This window comes from Mauremys mutica, chromosome 6 (genome assembly GCF_020497125.1).
Source record: "Mauremys mutica isolate MM-2020 ecotype Southern chromosome 6, ASM2049712v1, whole genome shotgun sequence".
NCBI classification, from domain to species: domain Eukaryota; kingdom Metazoa; phylum Chordata; order Testudines; family Geoemydidae; genus Mauremys; species Mauremys mutica.
The window spans coordinates 39,294,909-39,310,772 of record NC_059077.1 but is presented as its reverse complement, the minus strand read 5'-3'; the positions used below and the strand labels follow the sequence as shown (position 1 = coordinate 39,310,772).

The 15,864-nt window shown below is 42.2% G+C and overlaps 1 protein-coding gene across 1 annotated transcript in view; it reads left to right on the top strand.

Annotated features, from left to right (window-relative positions):
• The window catches only part of ADAMTS6 (ADAM metallopeptidase with thrombospondin type 1 motif 6), a 291,647-nt gene that overhangs the window by 143,535 nt on the left and 132,248 nt on the right, over positions 1 to 15,864 (top strand). The gene's annotated exons all lie outside the window — the stretch shown is intronic.

Here is a 15,864-nt window from a genome sequence, read left to right as displayed (position 1 = left end):
CAAAGTTGCAAGCTCTTACACTATGGGTCAGATCCTTAAATATGGTTGAGGTGCGCGTAGTGCAAAACCCAAGAGTTGGGAAAGCAGAAGCAACTTTTCCACTCTCCCAATCCCAAGGATGGACAGGGCCAATTTAGCCCCTAGTGCAATTTACAACACCCCCCAGGGCTGTTAGTAGTGGAAGTGGCCACCAGTGGGACATTCCATTGCCCTGTAATTCCTAGAGCACAAGATAATCTAGCCAAACCCGCTCAGACATCCTATGTATGGAGGGCCAGGAGCAGGAAGTGTAAAGTTATATATACTGGTCCTGCAACAACTGGGGATTTCTACTGCAGGAAACAAGGATGGGGGCAGAAGAGTAGCTCTTAATTACCTTTCTGCTACGCTGATCTTGGGACTGACCTAAGCAGTGCAAGCAGCCTGAAGAGAACATCGAGGATCGACCCCTGTAATCTGTCAGATTTGATTGTCCTCATCCTCCATGCCTTTTGTTTTCTTCTGTGAAATGTCCTTAGATACATTTTGTGAAAGTGGGTAGGTTCATAAGACAGGATGACATACCCTTAGATATTAGAATCTTACAATAGTATCGATGATTTTTATCTAGAATTATATTTTGCCCTTTTGGCTACATAAGGATTTTACTTCTATTTTTTAAAAGAATTATTAATATATGTTAAGTGCTAACAATGTGCTCAGTGCTGTATATGATATAAAATGAAGAGGGGTCCTCTGCCAAAGAGTTTACAGTGTAGAAGACAGACAAAGAGGCAAATTGGTTGAAACTATAGTAAAGAACAGAGTAATCAAACACACAGAATCATAGAATATCAGGGTTGGAAGGGACCTCAGGAGGTCATCTAGTCCAACCTGCTGCTCAAAGCAGGACCAATCCCCAGACAGATTTTTACCCCAGATCCCTAAATGGCCCCTTCAAGGATTAAACTCACAACTCTGGGTTTAATGCTCAAACCACTGAGCTATCCCTTCCCCTCTTCAGTAACCTTCAGTTAACCTGGAGCCTAAACAAGTTCACACTGAAGTAATCGGCAAAATGTCCATGGCAGCTGATCAGAACCCTGGGGTTGCACAGTATACCAGTTCTAAAGCTCACAAGATGCTTTGAAATAACCTGTAAGCTTGGTGTCATTCATTTCTTTGGGACTTGTTTTCATGTACGGTGCTATAGTGAAGACACTACTTCGCTGATGAGAGAGCTTCTCCCATTGGTATAGTTAATCCACCTCTCTGAGAAGTGGTAGCTATGTTGGCGGGAGAAGCCCTCCAGTCTACACAGGAGGCTAGGTCAGTATAGCTGCATTGCACAGGGGTGTGTATTTTTCACATCCCTGAGTGACGTATGTAGATGAACACGATTTGTTGGGGAAAGAGTCAACATGGTTTTTGTAAAGGGAAATTATGCATCACCAATCTACTAGAATTCTTTGAGGGGGTCAACAAGCATGTGGACAAGGGTGAACCATTGGATATAACGTACTTAGATTTTCAGAAAGCCCTTGACAAGGTCCCTCCCCAAAGGCTCAGAAGCAAAGTAAGCTGTCATGGGATAAAAAGGAAGGTCCTCTCATGACCAGGAACTGGATAAAAGATAGGAAACAAAGGGTAAGAATAAATGGTCAGTTTTCAGAATGGAGAGAGGTAAATAGTGGTGTCCGTCAGGGGTCTGTACTGGGACCAGTACTATTCAACATATTCATAAATAATTTGGAAAAAGGGGTAAACAGTGAGGTGACAAAATTTGCGGATGATACAAACCTACTCAAGATAATTAAGTCCAAAGCAGACTGCAAAGAGTTACAAAGTGATCTCATAAAACTGGGTGACTGGGCAACAAAATGGCAGATGAAATTCAGTGTTGATAAATGCAAAGTAATGCACATAAAAAACATAATCGCAGCTATCCGTATAAAATGATGGGGTCTAAATTAGATGTTACCACTCAAGAAAGAGATCTTGGAGTCATTGTGGATAGTTCTCTGAAAACATCCACTCTACATGCAGCAGTAGAGTCTCAAAAAAGATATATTGGAATTGGAAAAGCTACAGAAAGGCTACAGACTTTAGCAAAGCTTTTGATACGATCTCCCACAATATTCTTGACAGCAAGTTAAAAAAATATGGATTGGATGAATGGACTATAAGGTGGATAGAAATCTGGCTAGATTGAGGGGCTCAACGGGTAGTGATCAATGGCTCGATGTCTAGTTGGCAGCCGGTATCAAGCGGAGTGCCCCAGAGGTTGGTCCTAGGACTGGTTTTGTTCAACATCTTTATTAATGATCTGGATGATGGGATTAATTGCACCCTCAGCAAGTTCACAGATGACACTAAGCTGGGGGGAGACGTAGATACGCTGGAGGGTAGGGATAGGGTCCAGAGTGACCTAGACAAATTGGAGGATTGGGCCAAAAGAAATCTGATGAGGTTCAACAAGGACAAATGCAGAGTACTGCACTTAGAAAGGAAGAATCCCATGCACCGCTACAGGCTGGGGATGACTGGCTAAGCAGCAGTTCTGCAGAAAAGGACCTGGGGATAAAGGTGGATGAGAAGCTGGTGCCCTTGTTGCCAAGAAGGCCAACGGCATATTGGGCTGTATTAGTAGGAGCATTGCCAGGAGATCGAGGGAAGTGATTATTCCCCTCTACTCGACACTGGTGAGGCCACACCTGGAGTATTGCATCCAGTTTTGGTCAACCCCCCACTACAGAAGGGATGTGGACAAATTGGAGAGAGTACAGTGAAGGGCAACGAAAATTATTAGGGGGCTGAGGCATATGGCTTATGAGGAGAGGCCAAGGGAACTGGGGTTATTGAGTCTATAGAAGAGAAAGTAAGGGGAGATTTGATAGCAGCCTTCAACTACCTGAAAGGGGGTTCCAAATAGGATGGAGCTCAGCTGTTCTTGGTGGTGGCAGATGACTGAACAAGGAGCAATGCTCTCAAGTTGTAGAGGGGGAGGTCTAGGTTGGATATTAGGAAACACTATTTCACTAGGAGGGTGGTGAAGCACTGGAATGGGTTACCTAGGGAGGCGGTGGAATCTCCATCCTTAGAGGTTTTTAAGGCCCAGCTTGACAAAGCCCTGGCTGGGATGATTTAGTGAGTGTTGGTCCTGCTTTGAGCAGGGGATTGGACTAGATGTCCTCCTGAGGTCTCTTCCAACCCTAATCTTCTATGATTCTAGGGGCAACAAATATGTTTAGGGGTATGGAACAACTTCCATGTGAGGAGATATTAATAAAACTGGGACTTTTCAGCTTGGAAAAGAGATGACTAAGGGGGGGATATAATAGAGCTTTATAAAATCATGACTGGTCTAGAGAAAGTAAATGAAGTGTTAGTCACTCCTTCTCATAACATAAGTACTAGGGGTCACCAAATGAAATTAATATGCTGCAGATTTAAAACAAACAAAAGGAAATATTTCTTCACACAACACACAGTCATCTTGTGGACCTCTTGGCCTGAGGGTGTTGTGAAGGCCAAGATTATAACAGGTTTCAAAAAGGAACTAGATAAGTTCATGGAGGATAGGTCCATCAGTGGCTATTATCCAGGATGGGCAGGGATGCAAAACCATGCTCTAAAGTGTCCCTAGCCTCTGTTTGCCAAAAGCTGGGAATGGGCAACAGGGAATGGATCACTTGATGATTACCTGTTCTGCTCATTCTCTCTGAAGCACCTGGCATTGTCCACTGTTGGAAGACAGGATATTGGGCTAGATGGACCATTGGTCTGACCCAGTATGGCCCTTCTTATGTGATAATATATATATTTGGGAAGGACTTTTTTAGGGGGCAAGCAGTGGCTTAGCTAATTACTCCAGTTGATCCATATCATTCTGGAAATGAGTTGTTGACAAATGAACACAGTGTTAGACATGTAGTCATTCCAGAAACACGGCAGGGGCTGTCTCTTAGTTATGGGCTTGATGTAGGAACCACTAGGTGAAATTTTATGGCCTGTGTTATGCAGGAGGTCAAAGAATAGATGGTAATTATGGTCTGTTGTGGCCTTAAAATCTATGAATCTGCTTCCTTGTCTCATGACATAATGCCTCTGTGTATGCATCCTAATGATGCAGTGCTTTTTTTAACTTGTTACTGTATCATATTGCAAACTCTCTGACTGCTAGCACCTCCTTCACTCTTTTTGACTCCATGGACTTAATTCACCAGTACATGCTCCAGTTTTATGCCAGTGGACTGGAATTAAAATCCATTATACTGACATTAAACTGGATGATCACTATGGTGAATCAGATCTCATATTACTAATCTCTTTTGGTTTCTTTGCATTAATTCTCTATTGTCACTTGTGTTTGTAACTCCTGCCAGATTATACCATCTGTGAATTTCATTAATATCCTAAGCACTTTTTAGACCATTAAAAAACATATTAAATGATACTAGAACTATCATAGATCAGCAAAGTAGCTACTAAACACATCAGCTCCCCTAGTGCATAACCCTTTCTTTTTGATATTTCCATATATTTCTAGTCCATGTTAGTGTTCTTTTCCTAAGGCAACTTATATTAATTATTTGATTGTGACACATTGTATTAAATAGTTTACTAAGATCCAAATATATTATATCTACCACTTTCTCTTCATCCACCAATTTTAAAATTCTATCTTAAAAACTAATGAGGTTTTCTGTCAAGAGCTGTTCATTGTATTTTCATGATGATTTTTGTTTATGGTTCCAATATCCTCTAAATGCTTCCTGGTATTTCCTCATAATATTTGTTCCATTATTTTACTGGGAATAGACCTTAGAATTATGGGACAGTATTGAGCAGGATCAGTCTTCTTTCTTTTCTTGAAGATTAGTGGTTCATTTGTTTTTCTCTGGTCTATGAGTACTATATATCCCAATTTTTTATGCTTTTTAAAAAAATGATTGTCAGTGGAATGGTAAGGGACATGCTGGTGCAAGCACCTCTTGCATGAAAAATGGCTCCAGTCTGACAAGGGCCCTTGTTTCTTCCCTCCCTCTCGCTTCCTTCCCCCACCCTTCTCAATGAGGTAGGAGCAGCCTTAACAGCAGAGGCTTATCCACTGGAGTATTCATACTCCATCAGAGAACAGAAACCAGGAAGTACAAGGACTACTCAGACAGCAGCAGCCTAGATAATTGGCTCCGAAACTGCTCCAGACTTGCAGAACACTGCATCCAGAGAAGAAAAGCTGCTCCAGCTCCTCTGTCAACTCCTTTAGATTCCATCAAACCGATCCCTGAAAGCTGCCAGACTGTAGCTGGAGGGGCAGTGCCTACAGCAGATGCTCATCAAGCTTGGAAAGATGAGAGCACCTAGCTTCTCTCGGGGCAGGAAGGAGACTGGGGACAAAGAACCTGTGTCACTTTTATGTTCCCCCAAGAGTAGGGGGGAGGAGTGAACAAAGGAAAGGAAAGAACTGGACAAACCCAGTTAGGATGCCTGTGGTCCCTTCCCTCCTCAGGCTGAAGCACTATGGAACAGAAGCCTGTCCATTGCCACTAGGGGTGGGACCTTGTCTTCAGCTTCCTCCTCTTGTTCCTCCAGGCCTGGGTCCCCACTGTTCCTTCCAGAAACTATAGTCCAGATCATAGAGTTTTGCATTGCGCCTTTTGCACAAAGAATGAGACAAAAAGACAAGCACAGCTCCCCTCATTGCAGAGGGGAAATTGCCAAGCAATACCCACTGAATACCACTTAGAAGATGTCAGCTCAACTAGACATTGCTCAGCAAGATTCCACCCAAGTTGGAGGATGACATTTAGTGCAGTGAATGAAGTACACCACATGTTGTGATAGGCATGTGTAGGACTCATGGATCTTGAAAAGTGTGTTGTGGGGGTTATTGATGATTGTAGCATTGGAGATATGTCTGCAGGTTTTCTATTGGTTGTTCTGACAGGGTCTGGTGCCGCTTTGAGTTGGTGCGTCCTGGTCTGTGGGAAGTTTGCTTCTGATATTGAGCTTGGAGAGGCTGGGGGTTGTTTGAAGGCCAGAAGAGGGGATTCAGAAAACATTGTTGTAATAATAATAATCTTTCCTGAACTCCCTCTTCTGGCCTTCAAATGGTAAAGTTGATATAATGCAATTGGGTTTACCCAAAGGTAGATCATGCCAGACTAATCTGATTTCTTTCTTTGAGAAAATAACTGATTTTTTGGATAACGGAAGTGAAGTAGATCTAATATACTTGGACTTCAGTAAAGCATTTGAAGACAACCAGTTATGCTGAATGGTGAACTATCGAACTGGAAGAAGGCTATTAGTGGAGTTCCTCAAGGATTGGTTTTGGGATCAATCTTATTCAATATTTGTATTAATGAGATTGGCACAAAAAATAGGAGTGCGCTAACAAAATTTGCTAGTGATACAAAGTTGGGGGGCATTGTCAATACAGAGGAGGATTGGAATATTATACAGGAAGATCTGGATCACCCTGGAGACTAAAGTGACAGAAAAAGGATGAAATTCAATAGTACAGAGTGCAATTAGGGTCTAATGATAAGACATTCTGCTACAAGCTGGGGGATCATCAGTTGCAAGAGACAGAAGATGAGAGAGATCTGGGTGTGTGGATTGATCGCAGGATGACTATGAGCCACCAATCTGATGTGGCTGCAAAAAAACCCTATTGCAATTCTAGGATGTATCAGGTAAGGCATTTCCAGTAGAGATAGACAAGTATTAATGCTATTGTACCAGTCAACTGGTAAGACCTCATCTAGAATACTGTGTACAGTTCTGGTCATTCATGTTCAAGAAAGATTAATTCAAACTGGAACAGGTACAGAGAAGAGCTAATAGAATGATCAGGGGAATGGATGGCCTATCTTATGAGAGGACACAGTTAGAGATTGGCTTGGTTAGCTATCAAAAAGAAGGTTGCTCTCTATAAATGGACCAGGAGGGTAAAACCAGAGAAGTGAAGAGCTAGAGGACAATGTTGGCACAATAACAAATGGGTATAAACTGGCCATGAACAAATTCAGGCTGAAAATTAGAAGGTTTCTAACCACCAAACAAATGAGATTCTGGAACAGCCTCCCAATAGGAGTTCTGGTGGCAAATAACTTAATTATTTTTGAGAAAGTTGGACAAATTTATGAGTGTGATTATATGATAGGGTTGCTTGTGATGGTAAGGCTTAGCAACCCCGGGGCTCACTTCCAAGTTTATATCTTGAGTTCCTAAACCTCATGCTTCAGCCTTCACTCAGCCACCTGCAGGGATTAGGAAGAGATTCTTCCCTCCCCCGCAAATGTATTCTGGAGTGTTTCTTTTTGGTCTCCTTCCTCTGAAGCATCAGTGGATGCAGTGGGCCAGTGCTCTGAGGAGGCACTGCACATTCTCTCTCTCGGGTGCTTGGCTGCCTGGCTTTTGCTCACATGCACCGGGTCTAACTGGTCAGCACCATATGTGGGTTCAAGAAGGAATTTTTCCCTGGTCAGTGACCTTGGTTTTATTTGTTATTGGTTTTTTGTTTTGGTTTTTTTTGCTTTCTTCTGCAGCATGTAGATGCAAGTCACTTGCCAGGATTATCTGGGTGTATATCACTTAACAATTTCCCTCCATTGCAGGGGCCTTGAGCATTGGTGCATATCTGTCCCTCCTATTCTCTGCCTGTGGTATATAATAGTCTAGTCTCCTGTGGGCTGTAATACGTTGGTCTGATTTTGGTTGTTGGGTTTAGTGTGTGGGTGCTGGGTGATGTTGGGGGCCTGTGATAGACTGGAGGTCAGACTAGATGATCTGGTGTTCGCTGTCAGACCGTAAAATCTATGACTCTGACTCTTATAGGGTGGAATAGGTGTTGTCTATCAACCCTGTGTCAGAGAACAAATTGACAATGAATAGGGCCCCCCAGACAGGAAAACAGCCCTTCGCGTGGCATTAAAAGCTTGTCCTTCGAGTGACAGTCCACACACATATTCATATGTGCCCATATGCCCAAGAGCAGAGTCTTTTGGCCAGCAGTGTCAGTTGTTGTGACTGTGCATGCGTGCTCAGTGTCTTTGTGCCACAAGCCAAGGCCATAAAGGATGGAGTTAGCCAACAACGCCTTCAGTTCCTTCTCACTGCTGCTGGCTCTGAGATAAAGATGCTCACTATCCATTTTTCGTTAATGGTTGGCTCTGTTTTTCCTATGTATATAGACCTATCCTAGTTCAATAGGTTAGGTTTTTGCCCATCAACAACAATTTTTTGATAGGTTTCCTTCCATTCAAAACTTTTATATTTTTTCTTTCCTGGTACTGGGGTTTAGAAACACCTAATCCTGAATCCCCTGGATTCTAGAACAGCCCCTCACATGAAGGTGCTATCCCCATTAATGATGGTAACATAAGATGTCTGTTCTGTTTGGGTGAATCACATCTCTGGGAAATGTGCTGTATGTGATTCCTTTTCAAAGAAGACATTAAAAGAGGCTCATTTCCAAATGTTTTAAATGGATAAATCTATGAGATTGTCTTCAGACCATAGGGTGTCTGATCCCCCTGTACATAACATGCCTATCTCCAGAAGTGCTCATGTCAGCATGTGGTCTACCCCCCTTTGAGCCTCTTCAGCTGAGACTTCAGCCCCAAGCTCAGGAAAGTTTGATAAAAAACTATCTGTAAAGAAAATTCAGAGCTTATATTAGGGAGGTGTATCCCTAACTAAGATTTCCTCAACAAAGTGAGTGGCTTCCCTGGACTGTTAGAGAGGCAAAGAGACTTTGCATCTCAGTATAGCTACTGCTGAAACTTGATGAGGTCTTGGTACTGAGGCTTGGGCACTGAACTGGTATGCAAAGATGATGGCTCCAACAGCAGCATCTCATGTTGCCTCTTCAGCTTCACTCTTTATACCATCGAAGTGCAGTATGGCTCTTTCAGTAACAACTCTGACTGTTGCTCCACTACTGGTTATGTTGGCACTGGTTACGTAGGCACTGCAAACTCCACTCTTTTCAACTTGGCTCTGCTGTTTGTCCCACTGTTGTTATTTTCATGCTATACACAGAGAGAAATTAGATAAAAAAATATATTCTTGCTGGAAGGTTGCAATGTAAAACTACTTTATTTCTTAGAATTCAAAATGATAATACACAAAACCTCAAAATGGAGACAGACAAAGCAGGCTGCTCCCTAAAACAGAGAGCCACTACTCAGCCTGCCCAACTCTAGACTGGCTGTCTGTGACTGACTCTGATCACACACTTTCCTGACTAGCCTGCAAGCAGGACCAGGAAACTCCTTACAGACCAAAGTGACAGCCTATAATTCCAACACAGTTTTCAAATAAACCACAACCACACATCACACAGTACTAAAGCATGCCCGGTACCAAGGTATCGCAAGAGCCTGAGTCCACATTGCTTTCTTCAGCTCTAGCACCTGTGGTACCAGGTGTGATGCTGGCAGACTAGGTGCCAGCTCAGGCCAAGGTCCCCACGCCTCAGTTGAATACTGACAAATATATAGCTGAAATCAGTCTGGCTCATTAGTATTGTTAAAATAAGTATTAGAATTATAGAAACGGGTTTAGTATTTTAGACTTTATGGAATGCTTGTAAGTTGCATGCATTAATCTCACTTATAACATCTGTATCCCATATTATAAGATAATATTTGAGTATTTGCCTTGTAAGCCTCTGTAACTGTGTAAATCACCAGACAGCAGAGAGAGATTAGCTAGGTTAAAATGCTGATCTGCAACAGAATGTTTTCTCTCTTGACCAAGAAGAAAGGTCCATAGACACCAGGTGGACTATAGTAAAGCATTAAAGAGGACAAAAGACTTTGTTGTTTAACCTCCTCCCACCCAATGAAGATGCATCTTGCAAGTGAATTCCTCCCATCAGTTGAGTTTGCAGCTCAAAGTAGAAGTGGGGAATGGAATAAAAACCCCTAACAAAGATAAACTGTATCTTTTTGCTGCTTGGACAGGGGGTATCCGATTCAGGTCCCTCAGGAGGTGCAGGATCCCGCACATAAAATGACATTCTTCAGTCTTCTGCTGCTGGGAGAATATCCTTCCCATTTAATGAGGCTATAATGGATTCTGCATGAATCCTGTGGCAGACTCCTGCTACAGCAGCCCCTATGTTCTGGAAAGCAGATTAAAATACCATGTCCCTTCCATGGAGGTTGAATTCATATCCTCTGCCTGGTACCCGGTGGTTAGTCAGGCATGAAAAAAGCAACAAAATAAGGCAACACCAAGAGAAGAGAAACCAAAGAGCTTGGTCAAAATAATTCTTGTTACCTAGTTTGCAATTTAGAATGATGAATTATCAGACCCTGTTGCCCAGATACAATTTTTGGAATTACAAAAACATAATGGCATTTTCAGACAAACTACCACCAGACGTTAAAGGAGAATTTTTTTCACTGGTCACTGAGGATCACTTGATGGCCAGAACCAATCTGCAAGCTGAACTTGATATGGCACATGCCACCTCAAGATCAGTAGTAATGAGGGGAGTCTCATTGCTTCAGAGGTCTTGTTTTTCATGGGAGGTTCAGAACACTGTGGAGGACTTGCCATTTTAAGGGCCAGACTTGTTAAGTTTCAAAGTGGACAGTGTCCTTCATACCCTGAAGGATTCTTGAGCTATACTTAGATCCCTCAGGGTATCTACCTTAGGACAGGTTTGAGAACATGTCTTCCTTAATATCTCACATAGAGTCAAACCCAAACTCCACAGTGAGGATGTGTTTTGGTCTTCTTGGGGACATGGCTTCATGCACCTTTTTAATGACAAATGCCATACTACTGCTGCAAGCAGGGCTTTGTAAGGTTGGTTTATGTTCCCACCAGATGTCATTTGGATATGTTGATCCCAAGGGTCTTTCTGAAAATCAGATTGCACTCAGCCAAAACAATATTAATTGCATCAGCATGGCCCGGACAGTTTTGGTTTCCTAACATGCTGAATCTCTCAATCTGTCAGCCAAAGAAGTTACCTCTTGTTCCAGACCTGCTGATGCAGCTCTCCATCTCATGTGCTAGCTACTGGATGGATTTCAGACCTAGAAAGATCTTGTTCCAGATATGTACAAAATATATTAGCATATAGTAGAAAAGATTTTATGAGACAAATCTACTTGGTATATTGGACAAAATTTTTCTTTTCGTGTCAGCAGAAATCTACATACACATTCACAAAGCACTATTCTATCATCAAGTCTTCTGAATCAGATGCTACTTTTGGAAAGCCTGTACTCCAATCTCTGTTCTCCTAGATTCTGAGCTCTCACCTCCACTGCATTGCTCCATTGCTTGCAAGTCACCATAAATGTAATATGTATATGGGTAACTCTTGAAGGAGAAAAGTTACTTGCCTGTAGAATAACTGGAGTTCTTCAAGATGTGTTGTACATATACATATTCCATCATTCCACTACCCATCCGGCTTCTCCTGTGCTTCGGAGTCCTATATCCTTCAGATTCCATGATGGAGAAGGAACCGAGTGGCATTTGACCCACTCCATTCTTTATGTCCTTCATGTTGAGCATGAGTACACTAAGTGTGCACAGTGTGACCATAATGGACTGCTTTCCAAAAAAACTCCAATCTCAGGCATGTGGGGGTACATGCGCACCATAAGTGTAATATGCTTATGAACAACACATCTCAAAGAAATCTAGTTATTGTAACCATAAGTAACTTTTATTTCCTGTCCTGTTAGAAAGTCAAATGCAGAGACACTCACTGAAAAGCAAAGAGTGGATGCTGCCATATCAGGGGTACCAAAGAGGACAATGATCCCTAAGGAAAGAGGAGCAGCTTTCAATGATCTCTTTGACTGGCAAAGTGAAGCTCCCCTGGAAACATCCTCTGTGATCCCAGGCCTGATATTAACTTCAGTTTATGCAGCATGTACCTCAAAAATGGAAGTGGGGTAGCTACTGTAGCATGGCAATTATCCAGAGGCCAAAAATGAGGAGTTTGAATTGACTGAAACTCCCAGTTTTGGGCTCAGCTACTTGTGCTTCTGGCGTGATGTATAACACCATCTGGTTGACTTCTGGAATTATGGCTGCCTTATTACCTCAGTGTCAGGCAGGAGAGCCCCATTGCTAAAAGAGTGGTCAGTGAATCTTTCCTCCAGACTAGCAATTCTGCCTTTCACAGGGAGCTATCTTTCCAGGGAAGAATTGGAGAAGAGCCAACAGTCCTGAGCCACAGTAAAAAACAAAAGTCTATCCCAAGAGAGGCCCAGATGGCCCCTAGGATTGCAACAGGAGTAGATCCAGAGAGACCAAGACTTTATCACCTAGGGAACAAAACCATTTCAATAGGAAGGCAGACTTACCTCGATTAGTCCCTTTCACTAGCAAAGAAGAAGTAACAAACATCAGGAATCCCTTCGAACTTTAAACAGTCAGTCTGAGAATCAGGGGTCTGAGTGCAGAGGACCAGAATGAGGGGAAGGCAGGAGAAACTCTTTCAGACCTGAGCCCAAGCAGCATCCTATCAATGAGTCCTGGACACACACACAGATATGCAGGTGAGTTCAGTGTGAGATCTTTTGGCAACTGCTTCATTCTATTGCCTGTGACACATTGGCCAACTGATACGGTGCTCAGGAGACTCTAACCTAAACAATCTCCTAAACATATAGGCCATCACCTTAGTCGGAGAGATCAGAAGGCCCCAAAAGTCTATTCCATCTATTTCACTGTCTCCATATCAATGGGAAATTGTCATCCAGTCCTGCTCTTGAAAAGAGTCATCATCTTCCTCGGGATCTTGAGTTTCAGAATGATGTCATTAAGGCAGTTATTTAAAAAGTGAGCCCAAACTCCTACACTTCATGAATCTCCAGAATATGTACCCGTATGTGCTGCTCTTGCAGTCTTATTAGAAGATGTATCTGGACCATCACCTTTAATACCAAGTCCTCCCCTGTAGCCCTCAGAAGAAAGGTTATATGCATCATCCCATATCTGGACAAATTGTGTCAGAAGCTTCATCCCAGTTGTGGTGGAGGAGTTCAGTGGTTACTGGAAAGTCATGGATTAGTGATAAACAAGAAGTGTTCCATCAATCCCACACAAGAGACTTTGTATCTGGGAGCAACTTTCAACAGCGTTTTACGTAGATATTTCTTATGCAGGATATAATAACCAAGGTATATAGTCAAGTCATAGACCAGAGTGTGTTATTGCTTGGAGGCTCTTGAATTGGTGGCAGTGAACCTGGGAGAAGTGCTCTGTGTATGCTATTACCTATACTCTCTTCAGCACATCATCCCCTTGCACTGAAGTGGAATAGGTAGATTCCCTCAAACCTTTTAATATTGCACAGGTTGTCCAAATCTTTCTTGGGTGACGTCTGTCAGAGGAAAACTGCAAGAAGGATATACTCTGGACTTGCTAGTGAGAAGGAAATTTTGATCATGGATGCGTGGGGGGTCCTATTTAGGAAATCCATTTCAGGTGGTCCGTGGTCAAAAGGAAGGGGTCTATAAACAAGCTGCAGGCCAAGGTGGTGAGGCTTGCTTTGTTGCACTTCCAAGAAAAGCTAAAAAAAATCTGAGCAATAAGAATTCAATTACACAATGCCATAACATGCATAATATGCATCAATCACCAAGGAGGCACAAAAAGTCAATGAATTTCCAGGGAAGCAGACCTATTGATATCTTTGGCTGAAAAGTTCTATCATTCTGTCATCAGTCCACATTGAGAAAAATAAATACTCAAGGAAAATATGAGCTAACCACCCCCACTCCAGGTCTTTGCCTGTGTATGTGAAAGGTGGGACAGGCCTCAGATGGTTCTTATGGCATTCAGGAAAAGCAGAGAAGTCCCAAAATATTTCATCAGGTACAAAGAGGAGGAGCAAAATAAATGTCCTATTAACTCCCTAGACTGTCAATCTACTACACCTTTTCCCCCTTTTCCCATTCGGCTTAGAGTCATGTAGAAGGTTGCCAGATCAAGAGGAGTCTTCACATTCATAGCCCCATACTGGCTGAGGAACCTGTGATATCTGGACTGGTGAACATGTCTATGTTCTCCCCTCCCCCATGCTTCACACCTTCACTGGCTCCTGTTAATTCTGTGGTTTCTTCACAAAAAGTGATCTCTGCAATCAAGGAAGCCATCAGATTCAAAGCCACGCTCTAGGATTTGGAGAACTTTATATGGCAAAGTGAAGATGTTGCCATTCAAAGCCATGGTACCAGTCATAAGTGAATTTCCTACAACTGGTCTAGTCTTTGGCATGAGTGTCAGTTTCATTAGAGTTTAAGTTTCATTACAGTAACTATTGTGGATTTCAAAGCTTTAATGGAATGGTCTCAATAGGCTGCCACCCCAATATTGTGGCCAGGTTTCTGCAGGCAGCAAATAAGGTAAGACTAGTAGTTTATCCCCTGGTTTCTGAATGGAATTTGAAACTGGTGATGAATGTTTTTATGGTTCCTCCTTTTTGAATATTGGAGAAGGATTTCCCAATAATTATTATGCTTAAGTACTGTTCTTATTTTTAGTAGCAATGTATGTTTAGCAATTGGAGAGCAAGGCCTTATCTTCAAGCAATAGTATATGATTTTTCACCAGAATAAGAGTGTTGTTGGGTGCTCTGCTGTAATTCAAGCCCAAGACTTGCTGGCCTTTCACCTGAACAGGGAATCCATCCTACCCACTTTCAGCCCCAACCCTAAGGTTCCTAAAGAGGAAAGACTGCATTACTTGGATGTCCATAGGGCCTTACAGACTTTCTTAAAAAGGATGCCACAGTTTTGGCCAAAGTCTCAAAGATCTTTCATCCTATACCAGGATTTAAAGATCAAGTGGCCTCCAAATCCACCATGTGTAGATGGATTAAGAAACTGATCAGAGAGACTTATGTTATATCAGAAAAGGAAACGTCAGATCTTTAAAGGTCACAATACCTATTTACTAGGCTCTCCATAGGCAGAAAGAAGGAACTTCTTTAATAGGGAGTTGCAATTTTTTCTCCTGGGTTTCTGCCCACATCTTTGTCAAACAGTACAGAAAAGGTTTACAGTTATGGCCTTTTCAGGAGAGTATTGCAGGCAAAAATGAGTGATAATCCCATCTATACAAAAATTAACTGCTTTGGGAGGTTTCGATATCTGGATTAATATGGAACATACTAAGAGAGAAGGTGGAAATTTTCTTAGCTGCTAATGTTCTTTTTTGAGATCTTCTGTATCAGTCCGGACCCGCCTCCTACAAAATTTTAGTTTCTATCTCATTGCTGAGAGTTTCAGTGCAGAGTCATAAACCAATACTCAGATTGCTACAGTTTAAGTTATTTGTTAGTGGTTATTTAATAGTGTTAGTCTAATTTTTTTCTTTGGAACTACTTTAGAAATATTCAACTGAAGGCTGATGTGGCTAGACCCTTATTATGGAGGGTATGACATCATCATAGTCTTAGTGTTCTGTCTCTGTAGAACATCTCAAAGGAAGAATTAACAGGTAAGTAACATTTCCCCCTCTTCCACGTTAGTGGGTCTTAATAATGCCTTCTATTGGACCTTTCTTCATTATGGTCTGCGCCTGCAAAGTGCTAAGTGCCTCCTGTGCCTTGACAAGTGTTCTCAACTACCTTAGAAGCCAATATGCTTAAGAGGCTCTCAACCTAGTGGATTCAAGTCCCTGATTTCTCACTTTGCCATAGTATGTGGATATGAGATTTGGGGAAGTTACTCTCTTTCTTAAGTAGCTCATTGTTGCTGTTTCCAATCCACCCTGTTCTACATTTTGGATAATAATTTGTCTTTTGTTTAATTTAGGAACTTCTTTCTGATGCAAATATAGCCGTATATTTTTGTCCAACAGATATCTTGGTAGTTAAACTCCCCCAGCTCC